We start from the raw sequence: 15,489 nt of genomic DNA, 5'->3' as shown, positions 1-15,489 counted from the left end.
TCCAACTTAACCCATAACATAGAAAAGAATTCCCACAGCTTGGCTTTTAGGGGGACCCCCTAAGTGAAGTTTTCTTTTTAGATGATCATTGATGGACTTCTCTGTCTCATTCGTTTGATTTTCCGCTGATTTATGACTTTGCGTGGGTTTCAACGGATCAATTCATCCAAATCCCCATTCTAACATTAACACCCCGCCTCCTGGTAAAAGAAAAGGCCATTAGCAGCACTTTTCCAGATTCGTTTTAGGTTTTTTCCCCCATTTTTAGAGATAAGACCATAAAAAAAAGAAACAAAGTTCATTGCTCTGAGCGTTCTTCAACCACACTTGAAACAAAATAATCAAAATGAAATTAGTCACTAGGCATTCGTTGGACAAATAAACGTAATTTCAGCCTGTCACTCAATTGTTTGTTTGCCCCAGTAACAGAATGGTAAGGGAAATTAAACAAACATAACTTGCTGGCTTAGATAAGATAGGGAAAATATAATATCTGAAATACATTTATACTAAAAAAGAGAGTCTATAAAAATAAGGCAGAAGAAGGTTGATCACAATGATCTTTAGCATGTGGGAAATAATAATAAAGATAATGTTTAATAACCACTGACTGTGATTAGCTTATATTTCAAGGAATTGCACAAGAGTACTTAATTTGATAATTATACGTATATACATATACTATACGGACTACAAACTAAACTATTAAAAAGAAAACATAAGTGAATGTCTAGATAAGAACCGACTTGAGTAGAAACCATTGAACTTGAAAGTTTTATAATCAATAAATTCATTAACCTCGATTTGGGGTCATTTTATATGTTCTGAACTTAAATTCTATTTAAAGTGGATATGTGTATAGATATATGTTAACTTTTTTATATAATTCAAAGGAATTTATTGTAATGTAGTAATATATTGTCTCATTTTAATGTAAAGTAGAAAATTTAACAATAGAGTAGAATTAATATACCACAACTTTGAAATACAATTTAATACGTCAGTTTTTTAAATACATTTTCCAAGGTATTTTTTGTATTTATAGACATAATTTATCTGTTAGATTACTCAAAGAAAAACATACCTAACATATTCAGCTTCCGGTCTAGTTGTCTATTTATAAACATAACATAACATTTCATTTTCTTTTCATAGTTTATATATTGAGTTCTAAATCTCTTCGTGGCTAAACATTATTTTGCATATGTTTCACTCATTCTATAGCTCTTAATCTCATTTCCTTACATCATAATTAGTGAAAACCTTGCTCCCCATTTTATATTTGTTGCCAGGTTAACGCCTAACGTATTCACTTTTTGCGTCACACTTTTCATTCATTTCCCCAATGTCATTTTATTTCATTTCCTTTCATTTCAAGCTGAGGGGTCCCACACCCTCAAAGATAACACCCCCTCACATGTCATTGACTTTGTGTGCCTGTGTGTGTGTGTGTGTCTGTGTGTTTAGGCCATAAATTTGGACTGTTTTAAATAGACATAATGCCAAAAACAGATATATATATATTTCTAATAACATGGCAAGTTCGGTGTAGCTTTTGTTAATGACAAGATGCGAATTTCGATGCGATGCTTTAACGATCTTTATATTAGCCCATTTTTATGTTCCGTATTTGATGGCAATTTTATGCATTTCTATAAAAAAAAAGAATCATGAAAAGTATGATGAGTAGATTCACGCCCACATACCAAGCTTTTATTATATATTATTTTGTTAACGATATTATCTCGTTATTGTTGTTTAGGGTTGGATGGAATCTAATTTAATTCAATTGAGTTTGTAAATGTTATTTTCTCTTTTACATTTATTATTCAGAAATTAATTTTTATTCGTATTAAATATATGGTATTTAAAGATCCCGGTAACATTTATTTTTGCTAAAGAAAAAACCAAATAAGAGAGTTGGGAATTCTAATAATAATCAGTTCTAAGAAATTTTCCCTTCGTTATTTACTAGTGATATACTAACTTTTGTTAAAAGTAGTATTCCTAAAAGAGAAAGGGAATAAAATATAAAAAAAGTGCTTCATATTTAAATAAATAAATTCATGATTTCACGATCTCTTTAAATAAAAAATACCCTAAAGAGTAGAAGGGGTGAAGGTGCCGTCAACAAAGTATTCAATTTACACTTGACACAATTCTCTTGTCGAAGCAATTTTTAATAGTTTAAAAATAAAATTCGCTGTTTTCTGCCAATAAAACGACAGAGGGAGAAGGGTGTATACGGAGGGGTCGAAAAGGGGGGAGCTTGGGGAATGTGAGGCGTGCGAGAAGAGTGCATAAAATTAAAATTAGGCACGAACGCGTTCTGTCTCATCCTCTCTCTCTCTCTCTCTCTCTCTCCCCACTCTCTGGTGCTCCCTCTCCCTAGCCCCGTCTCGCTCCCGCATTAGCGACCACATGGCGTCAGCTTGGCAGGGGAGCAAATACCAAAGTCCCCACAATGCTGCCAGCGAGTGCGAGCGAGAAGGGTGGGCAACAACTTGGGCAAGGTCATTAAACCACACAAAAGCAATGCGCGGAGCGTTGGCAGAGGCGCGGGCAGCGCTGCCTTTTAGCCCGATGTTGTTGTTGTTGTTGCTTTTTTGAATCGTCATCATCAGCTGTTTGCCTTTGGTTTTATTTTTTTCTTTGTATGTTTTTGCTTTTCACATTTGCATTTTGTGTTTTGCTTTACATTTCCGCTTGTCAATGCATTTACAAATATACACACACTCACTGCTTTTGAACAGGTGTGTGCATGTGTGTGTGGGTGAACTGGATTTGGAAAAAAACAATAGGAAATTCTAGGGCTTTTGCTGATTTTTGTTCTTTATTTTTTGTTCAATGCAAATTTACACTGGTTTGTGGCTCACACTATTTGATGTGAACCACAAAAATGCTATTAAATATTTGCACTACATTGTAAACGTATAGAAACATATGTTTGGATTATTTTTTCAAATTTTTAAAACGAGTACAAGGCTTTGCAAGTTTATTTACAGGATTTTCCAAAATCTATTCATCGGTTTAATGAACTTAGAGGCATTATGTTTCATAAATTATATTTTTAGGGTTTAAAACTATTAAAAATAAAAAGTTACAAGTTATATTGAATAGATTTACAAGATTTTACAGCATTTTCTTTTGACTTATTAATTAATTTAACTATAGGGTATTAAAATTTGTTAAAATATATAAAAAAAAAGTGTACGGAAAATGTGTAGTACAATTAGATATTAAACATAGAAGTCTATTGTATCTAATACGAATTTTTAATGTTTTTTTCTGATTAATTTAATGATGATTAATTTCCCCGGTATTTTGTAGAACTAATTATTATTTAATATAATGTTTCGGAGGCATACCCTCATGTTTCCTTAAATTAAACCCACAAAACATTGTGTTCCTAGTACTTCTTATATAATTTTTAGTTATATTTTTGCAAATTATTTCTACGTAAGCAATTCCCTTGTGCGAATTCTTTTTGGGACCACTGTGTGTCCCACAGTGTGTAATTAACACGCCCACTAGCTCCCATTGCTGCCCTCCTTTTTTTCGCTTTTGGCCTCAAAGCTGATTTGCATTTGGGTTTGCTGCCGCTTTTTCATTGTTTTATTTTTTCTCCTCCTCCTTAATTTATGCATTTTTATACCCTTGCAGGGTATTATAATTTCAGTCAGAAGTTTGCAACGCAGTGAAGGAGGCACCTCCGACTATATAAAGTATATATATTCTTGATCAGGACCAACAGCCGAGTCGATCTAGCCATGTCCGTCTGTCCGTCTGTCCGTCTGTCCGTCTGTCCGTCTGTCCGTCTGTCCGTCTGTCCGTCTGTCCGTTTCTACGCAAACTAGTCTCTCAGTTTTGAAGCTATCTGAATGAAACTTTGCAGTTAGTCTTCTATATACTCTCACTCGTATATATGTCGGAACGGGCCGGATCGGACAACTATATCATATAGCTGCCATAGGAATGATCGAAAAATTTTTACAAAAAAAATTATAACATTTTTAGTTTTCAACAGAATTTGATCAAATTTGAGATATAGCCATTTCATATTATTCTACAATTTTGTGTAAAATTTTATGAAAATCGGACTACTATATCATATAGCTCCCATAGGAACGATCGAGAAATTAATTCAATTAAAAAGTATAACATTTTCAGTTCTCAACAGATTTTCATCAAATTTGAGATATAGCCGTTTTATATTATTCTACAATTTTGTGTAAAATTTTATGAAAATCGGACGACTATATCATATAGCTCCCATAGGAACAATCGAGAAATTAATTCAATTAAAAAGTATAACATTTTCAGTTTTCAACAGATTTTCATCAAATTTGAGATATAGCCGTTTTATATTATTCTACAATTTTGTGTAAAATTTTATGAAAATCGGACGACTATATCATATAGTTCCCATAGGAACGATCGAGAAATTTGAGAGGAATGAGAATGGCGGTGGCTGTTGTCGGAAGACTGACAATAGCGGTGGCGATAACATTTTTAGTTTTCAACAGAATTTAATTAAATTTGAGATATAGCCATTTCATATTATTCAACAATTTTGTGTAAAATTTTACGAAAATTGGACGACTATATCATATAGCTCCTATAGGAACGATCGAGAAATTAATTCAATTAAAATGTATAACATTTTCAGTTTTCAACAGATTTTTATCAAATTTGATACATAGCCATTTTATAAGAAATAAAAGAAGTTAATAAAATTAAAGATTATAACTTCTTCAGTTTTCACCAGATTTTCATAAAATATCATTTTATTTTAATCAAAATTTTGTGTAAAGTTATAAAAAAAACCGGACTACTATATAACGAACGATCAAAAAATGAATACAATTAAAAATTATAACGTTTGCAGTTTTCAGCAGATTTTCATTAAATTTGAAATATAGCGTTTTATATCAGTCTTGAATTTTGTTGCAAATTTTATGAAAATCGACTATATCACATAGGTGCCATACAAACGATCGTTAGATGTGGAGCAAAAATGCAAATCTGTGAATGTAAAACTGAAAATATAATATGTATAGGTGAATGAAATGAGAGCAGGTATTACTTTATTGTTTTTTTTAACATTAATATAAATATTTTATATTGTATGGAAGGAATCCAGGAAGTCATCGAAGTTCTATCTGCAAGGGTATATAAACTTCGGCGTGCCGAAGTTAGCTTCCTTTCTTGTTAAACATGTTTTGTGCCAGCCGCTGGCCTCTTCCTCTTTTTTGCTGATTTTGTCACATTATTTTCCAGTTTTTTTGCTGTGGGAAAATATTCAACTGTCCCCAACACATCTATCTATATATTTATATTTCTATCTATCTATCTATTTATCAATTTATCCATTTTTTACCACACGCATTAGTTTCTGCAGAGATTGAAACGACACAAAAGTTTTTGGCAAAAATTAATGACACTTAAATGGTTGAAGGAGATAACAGAGCAAGTTATTTCGAATTTGGCATTATTGATTTACTGATAAATTATCGAGGCGCCTCCTCGATGAGATCATTGAATTTCTGAAGAGGACAGCCAGCCAGTTTTGATTGGAATTTATGTGAGAAACAGGAAAATCTCATGCTGTCTTTTCTAGCTTATTAATGATTTCAAATTTAAATATTTTGCTGTGAAGAAAATGTAATTCAAGCTTCCTGAAATCTATAATCTTTGAGCTCAACTTTGAACCGCCTGAAAAGGCCAAATTGAATGGGGAAATAATAATATTGCGTCAGCTGTGCAAGTTGAAATGACTCAGACCCATATCACACCCAAAGGAGTGATTAATCAAGCCGGTCTTTCTTTCTTTCGGTGGGTAGAAATAGAAAACATTTGTCGAACAAAATGTTTGCTGGAAAACATATGCTAATCCAGATTTTGTTCACAAACAAGCCGAGGAGCCCACTCGCATTCAAAAGATGTTTTAATTAAATATTTAAATCGCTTGTGAGTCGTCAGCCAACTGCGTTGCTATGAGAAATGCAGTTGCCAAATTGCTTTCAGACTGAACCGATTACCACATTTTTCTGTTGCCAAACAACCAGAAAAGGCCAACAATTTAGTTGTTAAAATGCCGAAAAGAAAAACCAGAAAGAAAAATTTCAACACACAAATAAATATTCGAACTTCGAACCAAAAAGACCTGCAAATGCAGTCCACAAATTAAATGCAGAAACCTGTTCATTTAAAGTCAAATGAAATATATAAATAATCAAGTATGAATTAACATTAAATATGCATTCAAATTGTATGTCAAATATAGGGAATTGCCAAAGAGAAAATGAAATAAATATGCGTTAAGCCAAGCAGGCATCCGCAGTAATTAATGTCAGCGATAAATGTCAGAAAGGATAAATCCCCGTTGGGGGAATTCAATTTTCAAAAGAGCTGCGGGTGCCATAAATAGACAAGTTTAAATGCTGCCACACAGTGCGTATGAGTAATATTTAAAAGAAAACATATCAAATTAAAGTGAACATCCTTTTAAAATAAACAAATAACAAACAAATTGATGGGAACTTTAAATAAAATCGTTCAAATATAAATTGCATTTAATTTACGTTGAGTGTAAGCACTTTGCTAAATAAAATATTCAAATATTTGTTGCTGCCTCTGCAAATAAGTAAATGCCTTTAGGTCAGAGACTGGCTAAAACAATGAAATTCACTTGAAGCAAGTGTATATATAAAAATCAAAATATTTTCCCCAGAAAAATTACATCAAAACAAACCCAAAGGCAACGGATGAGTATTACAAAAAATGAAATTCCTTTAAAACAAAAGCTACAAGAATGTGATAATAAATATATATGTTTTCTTGAGAAATTTTAAATAAAGATATTGTTAAATTTATTGACAAGTTTTTAAAGCTTACAAGAAGGAGTAGTAATTGTTAGTGAACAACTTGGGAACTTTAATCATTTAATTTATATTTTAGGATTTCATCATCTTGCATTAGAATGCTTCAATTTGTTTGTATTTTTCTTAAAGACATCCCCACTTATAGTTTTTAATCACATCAATTTACCAACTGTTTTTAACTCTCTCTTGAGTCACAAACTTTTAGACAATGACTAAGCTGTGTTTAAACTTAATTACTACCAAAATACTCTATAGTATATAAAAGTGAACGTGTGTATATAATGAGTTTCAAGTAGAGTGCCACAAAAGATGATTCCTTCACAATTTTAAGCTCGCTTCCTTTTGCGCCTTTCGCTCAATCATTAAGCAGCTGTTGCTCATCAGATGTTGGATGTTGGCGCTGCTGCCGTTGTTGCATTCAATCATCAATCAAAATTGTGTCTGTGTGCGTGCTGGCCAAAAAGGAGACAACAAAAAAAGAAGGCAAAAGGAAAAAAATGCGGTAACTGAAGGCTTTAATGATGCCAAAATGAGCAGCAAAAATGTGGCCAAGCAGGCGGGCATCCTCTTCTGGCTCTTACTCCTTGGTGCACTGCAGGAGCCGCAAAACTGCAGCAGTAAAATTGCATTGCCACAGGCAAATGAGGAAATGCTCCTGCTGCTGCTCCTCGGTTTTTGCTTCGGTTTTTCTTTCTTTTTTTGTAGCCACCCTTTTTGGCCCCCTCTCCCATTTCCCCCCCTGTGGCTGCACTTTGACTAATCCATCAACAAATGAGGCTGCCGGGTATATAGCACGCATATATATATATATATAGCGATTGCAACCGGGGACCATGCTCTCTGGCACGTTGCAATAAAAACGTTCTCCCCCTGGTTTGGGCCTGACCCAAACCATTTGGTCAGTTAGCCTTTTGGAGAACCGACACCCCATCCAGTCCACTTCACAGTGTCTCCTCTTATTGCTCACTTTTTTTCCTGTGCACTGGATTTTTCAAGTGGTTTCTTTCGCATCTTGGCCCAAACAGCAGGAGCGAATTCTTTCTTTTTTATTTATATAACATTCTATATTACAGAAGCGGTGGAAACAATAGCTCTAGTTGAAATGAAAATGTATGAAAATATTTTGAGGTGCTAAGATTGTAGAAAAAGCAAATACTTTTCATAGGAAATTATTGATACTTATCATAGGACAAAAACGTTATACTTTTTATAGGAAAAAACTATTTGTTTCATAGGAAAAACATATAAACTTTTCTTTATAAAATATACTTTTCATTATAAAATATTTTCTTCAATATAGAATTCAAAACAGAACTTTATTTTTCGAAGTAAGTTACTAAAATTGATAAAACCTATTGTGATAACCTTGAAAATCAACAAAGTTTTCTACCTTTTGCTATAAAAAATCTTCAATACAAATAAAAGCTATTTAGATTTAATTAATATAGCTATTCGCTTTGTAAACTTTGATATAGAACTCTCACTGGCTCCTATATTTTCTTATATATAATAATAATTATAATATTATTATTATAAATCTTTTGATTCTTTGCTCTAATAAATATATTATCTCTATACATCCTATATATTTATAATAGCAAAAATACCATCTTCACCTACAAATGCTATTATATTAGCTCTAGCTGTAAATAGGTTTTTCTTTTAATATATTTCATTTTTTTGCCCAGGACTTTGTTGGCTAGATGCTTGGCTTAAAAGTGGCTGCTGATGGCCGCGTCCGCTATCTATATGCCTGCCACGCCCCCTTTTCCTTACCCTAGCCCTTTTTCCTCGCTGGGCGCATTGATGTGCAAAGTTTTTATGACGCATTCGTGATTTCTCTTTTTCCGTTGCTTTTACCCCAGCACTTTTTATCTTTACATTTTTTCCAGTTCAATTTTATACTCTTTTTTTTATTCTTTTCTTTCTTATTTTTAATGCTGCAGTGCGTCCATTTTAAGGTCTTTTGTCCTTGACTCAAGTGCTGGGAAAACTGAGAACCCTCAACTGAAATGCGGTTTTTTTTTCAGATTTCACAGAAAAGTACAATTTGGGTTGTCTGTAAATAATGATGGGAGAGAGGAGCTTTAAAAGAAATGTATAGGGGGAAATCGATGGATATTCCTTTAAAGGGGGTTTGTGAAAAAATATAGGATTTTTTTTGTTGATGAGCAAAATGATTTTATAAAAATGGAAACTAAAATCATATAGTTGTACCAAATTAATTCAAAATTTCTGAGATGATATACATTGGAAGTTTTAGATAGTATTTTATCAGAAAATGGTTTTAAATAATTATTTAACAACAAGCAAGAAAAATAACTTCAGGAAGCCAAAGTTTATCTATTCTTGCAGTTTGCAGCTAGAACGACTGGGCGGTTGATGCTGATCAAGAATATGGTTTATATGGTCGGAAATGGCTCCTTCACTGCGTTACAACCTTTTGACTTATATTATATTCTTCATAAAGGTATAAAAACAGAACATTTTTGAGAAAAATCAATGATTTTCGGACATCATAATTAGGCCGAAATTGCATTCATTTTAATGCGGAAAGGTTTTCTGTGCTAGTTTCTATGGCACGAACAAATCTGCATACTGCGTTTGTTGATGCTGTTATACGTTTCTGACTAAAATTATAAAAACCCGCAAAAAGGTATAAAAACAGACAATTTTACCCAAAAATCATAGTTAAAAAACCTCATAACTAAACCAAAAAATCATTTATTTAAATTTAGAAAGCTGTTCTATGCTAATTTTTAATAGATTTACAAATCTGCATACTCAGTTTTCAAATTTAAAAAATTCAGTTTTTTGTCAAATTTTGGCAATTTTAATGATGTAACCCCTTATCAAATTTTCAATTTTCGGAAAAATTCAGAAAATTTATTTTTCGACCTGACATGGCTAAAACGACTGGGCTGTTGATGCTGATCAAGAATATATATGATTTATAGGGTCGGAAATGATTTCTTCACAGCATTACAAGCTTCTGACTTAACTAATAATACCCTGTAAGGGTATAAAAATAGTAAAAAATAAATAGATATAAAAAATTACCAGTTGGAGATGCGGGGCATCGATCCCCGTACCTCTCACATGCTAAGCGAGCGCTCTACCATCTGAGCTACATCCCCTCGTGGGTGCCTCAGGTGCTAAATCGAAGCACAAGACAATCGAAAACTATATCAAGTGAGAAAGAGATATGTATAAAATAGTTGTAGCGATCGCTAGTTTTCTTTTGATATCATTTTCGTAGTTTTGTTTGCTTTTGCTTGCTCTCTGTGGGTTGGCTTATCTATAAATAAATAGGAAATGCGCCCAAGTCAGCTGATGGAGCATTAGACAAGCGAGCTTTTCTGAACTTGACACTTGTGTAACACACACACAATCTATCTCTATCTCTCCCTCTCTCTTTTTGTCTGTTTTCCCCCTTTTTAATCACCCTTATCTCTATTTAATCCCTCTCTCTACTTGCCACTGGCACTGATTAGTTATGTTCAAGTCTCTTCTTACATTTATGATTAGCTAATTAATTAACCAAAAAAAGAAAAGCAAAAATTTATTGCGTCATTTGGAAAGTGCTCAATTACAGGCTAATTAGTAGGGAAAATGCAAGAGCTGGAAAAATATGCCAGAGCGATACAGATTCAGATTGCTTTGAAGACGAGTGTTAGATGGGAAAGGAGGAGCATAATAATATTTATTTGAGCGAATTTAGGTCACAACTTGCGTTTAGTCTTAGTTTTGCTGAACGTGTCGAACGTGTTTTCTGTATCTTTCCATCTCTCTCCCTCTCTTTTTTTATACACACATCTCTCTTTCCGCAGCTGTTGTGTGAGTTAACTATTTGCAGCAGCTGTTGGCCATTTACTTTCAATATTGGAATGAAACTTTTTAGTCTTTCAAGCTCAATATGGGTCACTGTGTGACGTCATTATCGTGTGATAATCAAGATGTCGAAGCACAAGTTGGTAGAACACCAACAGCAGCAGGCGGTCAAGTTAATTTAATGTCCCGAAGGCAAATTGGCCTTATGCGGTTTTTGATGAAAACATTTGCTTGATTAATGCAACAGAAACAACAGATGTGTGGCCGAGTTCGGGGAATTTTGAGGGAAACGAATATTGGAAAGATTTATCTTAAGTAATTTTATAAATAAATAAAAGATAAATAAATAAAAGATGATAAAAAAACAGTATAAATAAAACTAAAATGCTAGCTTTGAAACCAAAAATTCATTTTAATGGTAGTCCAGAATTAATAATTGAGAATTATAAGCAGAATGCTTAAAGGAAAGAGTTTTTTATTGAAGTAAAATAAATATATAATACTAAATTTCATTGTATATTTTTTTATAAACCTAGTAAATAACTAGTTCAAAATAAATTCTTTTAAATCCTAGCTTAATTTTTTATCTCTTATACAACTTGCATATAATATATATGCCTCCTTGTTACACCCATTAAACGTGCAACACACATAAATAAAAAATCAGACACACACTACACACAAAAGCCATGATTAATCGCATTTACTAATCAATACAAATGTCACTCAAGCCATTTGACATTTGAGATTTGTGGTCTATCGCTCCTGTTCCCATTTTCCCTCCATATATCTCATATTACGCATACGCACAGTAGTCCCACTGGCGAAAAATCTAGCCCACAAGCCTTTGTCAATTAACAGGCGCGTAAATTTTCCGACTTTTGGACATGTCATGCAGGTGGTGCACACAACAGGCCAGGAAAATGCCAAATGCAATATGCAAAAGTAAATAGAAAATGTTTCCCACATGATATGGTGGTATAAACAAAGGGAAAAATAAAAAAGGAAAAAAGATTTTTTTATACAAAATTCCTACTCAGTCGTTCACACCAACATTTTTCTTAGTTTGTTTTCCGCATATCAGCAATATATTTCAACTGGGAATGCTAATTGACATCGCGTGCCAGAATAAATGTCATCAGCGGCAATAGGGAAATGTGAAAAAATATGTACATATTTTTAGACTAACAAATAAGTGTAATAGGGTCAGTTAGGGGTTAATGGTTTGAGTGGGATGGAAAAATAATGGGTCAGTTTACAGGAAAAGCGTTGCCAAAAAAGGCAGGAACCAAGGGTAAGGGTAGGAAATGGTTGGAAAGCGTGAAAGTTTTCCCCAAATAAATTAAAATTATTCAAAAGGCGTGGTCAACTATACGTGAAGAAATTGTTCAATTATATTAGGCCTAGTTTTCCAATTTGATTTGTTAATTATTCTATATTAGTAATTGCGATAAAAAAGATTAAAATATTTATTTATTTATTGTTTAGAATTTTAATTTACATATATAGATACATTCGTTCCATTAAGCAAATATTAATTGGATAGCTGGCAATTTGAATAAAGTATTTCCATTGGGAAATTGTAAATTTATTTCTAACAAAAAATATTACTCAATGTGAATTGCTTTTTCATTTGATTATGGTAATTTTATTAGACCTAAAAAAATGCACAAAAATTTTTGTGCAAATATATTTTTATACAAACAAATAAAGCAAAACAAAAAAAGAAGGCTAATCAAAAATACATATAGAAAATTCTGTGTGGTGGAAGTGAAAAAGAAAAATCAGAGTTTGTCCCATGCATATTTAATAGGCAAACATTTTCATTTTTGTTCTTTTTTGCTGGCTTAACTTAATGTCCTGAATATCCTTACCCGCTTTTAGTTGATTTTAGCATTACTTGCAAGGACATCATTATCTCTGACGATTATCATTAAATGCTCATCATTTGTCCATCATGACAGCATTTGGGAGCGTGTTAAATTTATAATAAAATCCAAGAACAGGCATGTCCTTGCCTTCTAATGCATTAAAGCAGGACACTGATAAATTGATGGATTAATTTAAGCAAGCTAGAAATGAAAGGAGTAAGTTAGATGAGTTATAGAAATGGAAAAGATGTTTGCTCATATATTTTCCTTATAAATATTCACATTTGCACGCGTGCCTGTCATAAATATGAAAAGTGTTTTCATAAATTATTGATAAAAGATGTGCAAGTGAGGCTGGGGATATAACGAGTTATGTAATCCTTTCCTCTTTTGCGTACCGAAACCTACCTCAAGCTAGAAGATAAAGGATAAATCGTAGCATAACGTGGCTTATCAACAGCGAACAGCCTTTCAGTCCGGAGGTTCTCGTAGGGTTTTTCCTCTCCTTTCTGTCTTCCTTTTTCGTTGTTATCCTGACTAGGAGCAATATAATATATATTCTTATGTGTGCGCCTCTCGATAAAGTGGCAACTTCATTCAAATCGTTGTGGCATTGTTTGCGCCTTCGAGTATTGAAATTTATTAGAGCGTCGCCCATCAATGATAGGGTTGGATTAGGCGCCCAAGATGCTAAAAGGAAAAGCTGAACAAAAGGGGAGACCCTGGGACCTGGGACCTTGAGCTGTCGGTTGCCGGTTGCTGGTATTGGGGGAAAAGTCTTTAGATTATAACCATCAGCCATCTTGGCCCCGTTTTTCCCCGGCAGGCAGGCACACTCCGCACCCCATTGCATTTTCCATGGCTTTAGCAATTTCATGCCATATATTTTGTTACTCACTTGAACCTTTCCTATTGTTATAACTTTCTCTGACACGTACAAAATCCTATTTTATTTCGGGGCTTTTTTCCAATTTGTCAGGAGAAGAGAAAGTGACTGCGCTGCTGGGGCAAAAATGGAAAGAAAATATATGAAAAAGGGAAGGAAAAGGGGGAAAAGAGCTGCGCAAGAGGAGCTATTAACTTATTAGTACAACGTGGCGTATGAGCAACTTGTTGAGAGGAATAAAGTCATGAGCAGAAAGGGGTGAGTGAGTGGGTGGGTGGGTGTTAAGAAAAGGTGGCACAGAAACGAGGACGTGGCATAAAAAACAATGACAGCTTGTCATGCTTATAACACACACACACACACACACAAGTTCCACCTGAAACACAACGCAGGCACCCACGCGACATGACGCACAATAGTCGGCTATACTTTCTTTGTTTGTTCTCCTGATGGAAGCAAAAAGGACGAACAGAAAAGAAAAAAAAAGTAAACCTAAAAGGCAAAGGGAATATTGAATTTGTGCCCAGTTTTGATAGGATATGAAATGTTGATTTTAGAGGGGAGTTTGCGTTTTGTCACAGGAACTTTAATCATATAAATTTCAAAGTAAATTCTAGTGAAAGTAGCTCAACGTTTAGATTATAAAATGTTGTTTTAGGAATCTTAAAAGATAGGAGAGTTGCTAATTGTGAAAAAATGTTTAAATTATTTACTTAAATTTAATAAAAATTGAAACCAATTTGACTTAAATCTGGAAAGAAACTGTTTATTTTTTATATCTGGCAAATATGTTTTGTTATGTTTGTTTTACAATTCAAATGTATTAAAACAATTAATCTTAACTCCTTAATTTCTCTTTTTACCTGTCTTCATCTTTACTTTTATCTAAAAACTTTGACATGTTGAAATAATATCTAATGTTATGTTTGTTTTACTATTAAAAATCCTGAAACCATTAAAATTGACTCCTTAATTTTTCTTTTTACCTGTCTTTATCTTTATTTTTATCCCAAAACTGTCTCAAGTGATTTGATCTAAACATATTTTTAAAAGTAAACCATTTGAATTTCCCTCTCTTAAGTACATAATCTATTTGGGGCTCGTTTTGCATAAGCAAGTTTCCCCTTACGTGCAATTTTTTATCGCACGACGACGCTTTGTCTGCCAGCCTTGGAGTAACTACACACACATACAACACACACACATGTAGGTCTAACTCCCGCATCCTTGAAAGGACTCTTTGTTTTTCCTTCTCTTCGCATGAGAAATGTGCTCGACAACGGAGACGGCGACGACGACGTTCGCCATTTACATTTATAATATTTTTATGTCACCCACGGCAAGGCTCACTTTTCCTCACTCTCCTTTCCCGCTGCAGCGGATATATCATTAGAGGGTGTTGGCCAACGCCCTTGGGCAGGGCTTAATTTTAACAAATTATTCACAGACGCCGCAAGTAGAATTTTTTCTATTATTTTTCATCTTTTATTACATTTTGTGTGCACCCCTTTTTAATGAGGCAGCCTGCCGCGCTATAAATGCACAAGGGAAATTCATACGCTTTTCCACCTGAAGATGAATGAGAGCGAGAGAGAGTGCGGGTGTTACCTTGAACTTTTCTTTGGCAAATCTGTTTTTGGCCAACTTTCTCATGCGTACAAAAATGAAAATGCGGAAAATGAAATAAAAATGTGAAAGAAAAGGCTGAGAAAAGGTGGAAAGCGCCAAATGAATTGGCTTAAAAGCTCAGCCAGGTGGAAAATATAAATAGCCGGGAAGGATAAGTCTTGTCTTATTCCAGTACATTTTCCTTGATCGATGCCTTGAGTGGGGACAAAGTCCTGGGGGATTTAATGGAGTTATAAATATATATATTTGAGAGGTGTTGGGTATTACTCTTTCCATATTTACAGTCGAGATTTTAAGCTTTCATTTTGGTAATTCGTTAAACCCAAACCCTGTAATTTAATTCACTTAAATTAGATAAAAATATCTTTTTTTTTTGGAAATTATAAAC

General features: G+C 33.6%; 1 protein-coding gene and 1 non-coding gene across 2 annotated transcripts in view; one reads left to right on the top strand and one right to left on the bottom strand.

Moving 5' to 3' along the window:
* The window catches only part of nmo (serine/threonine-protein kinase nemo), an 89,409-nt gene that overhangs the window by 45,421 nt on the left and 28,499 nt on the right, over positions 1 to 15,489 (top strand).
* TRNAA-AGC (transfer RNA alanine (anticodon AGC)) lies at positions 9,949 to 10,021 on the bottom strand. The gene has a single exon. It is a non-coding gene; the product is annotated as a tRNA-Ala (tRNA).

The sequence above is a fragment of the Drosophila serrata genome, unplaced genomic scaffold, assembly GCF_035046125.1.
Source record: "Drosophila serrata isolate PLE 108 unplaced genomic scaffold, ASM3504612v1 contig_272, whole genome shotgun sequence".
Classification (NCBI taxonomy): domain Eukaryota; kingdom Metazoa; phylum Arthropoda; class Insecta; order Diptera; family Drosophilidae; genus Drosophila; species Drosophila serrata.
This window is presented reverse-complemented; position numbering and strand designations above follow the sequence as displayed.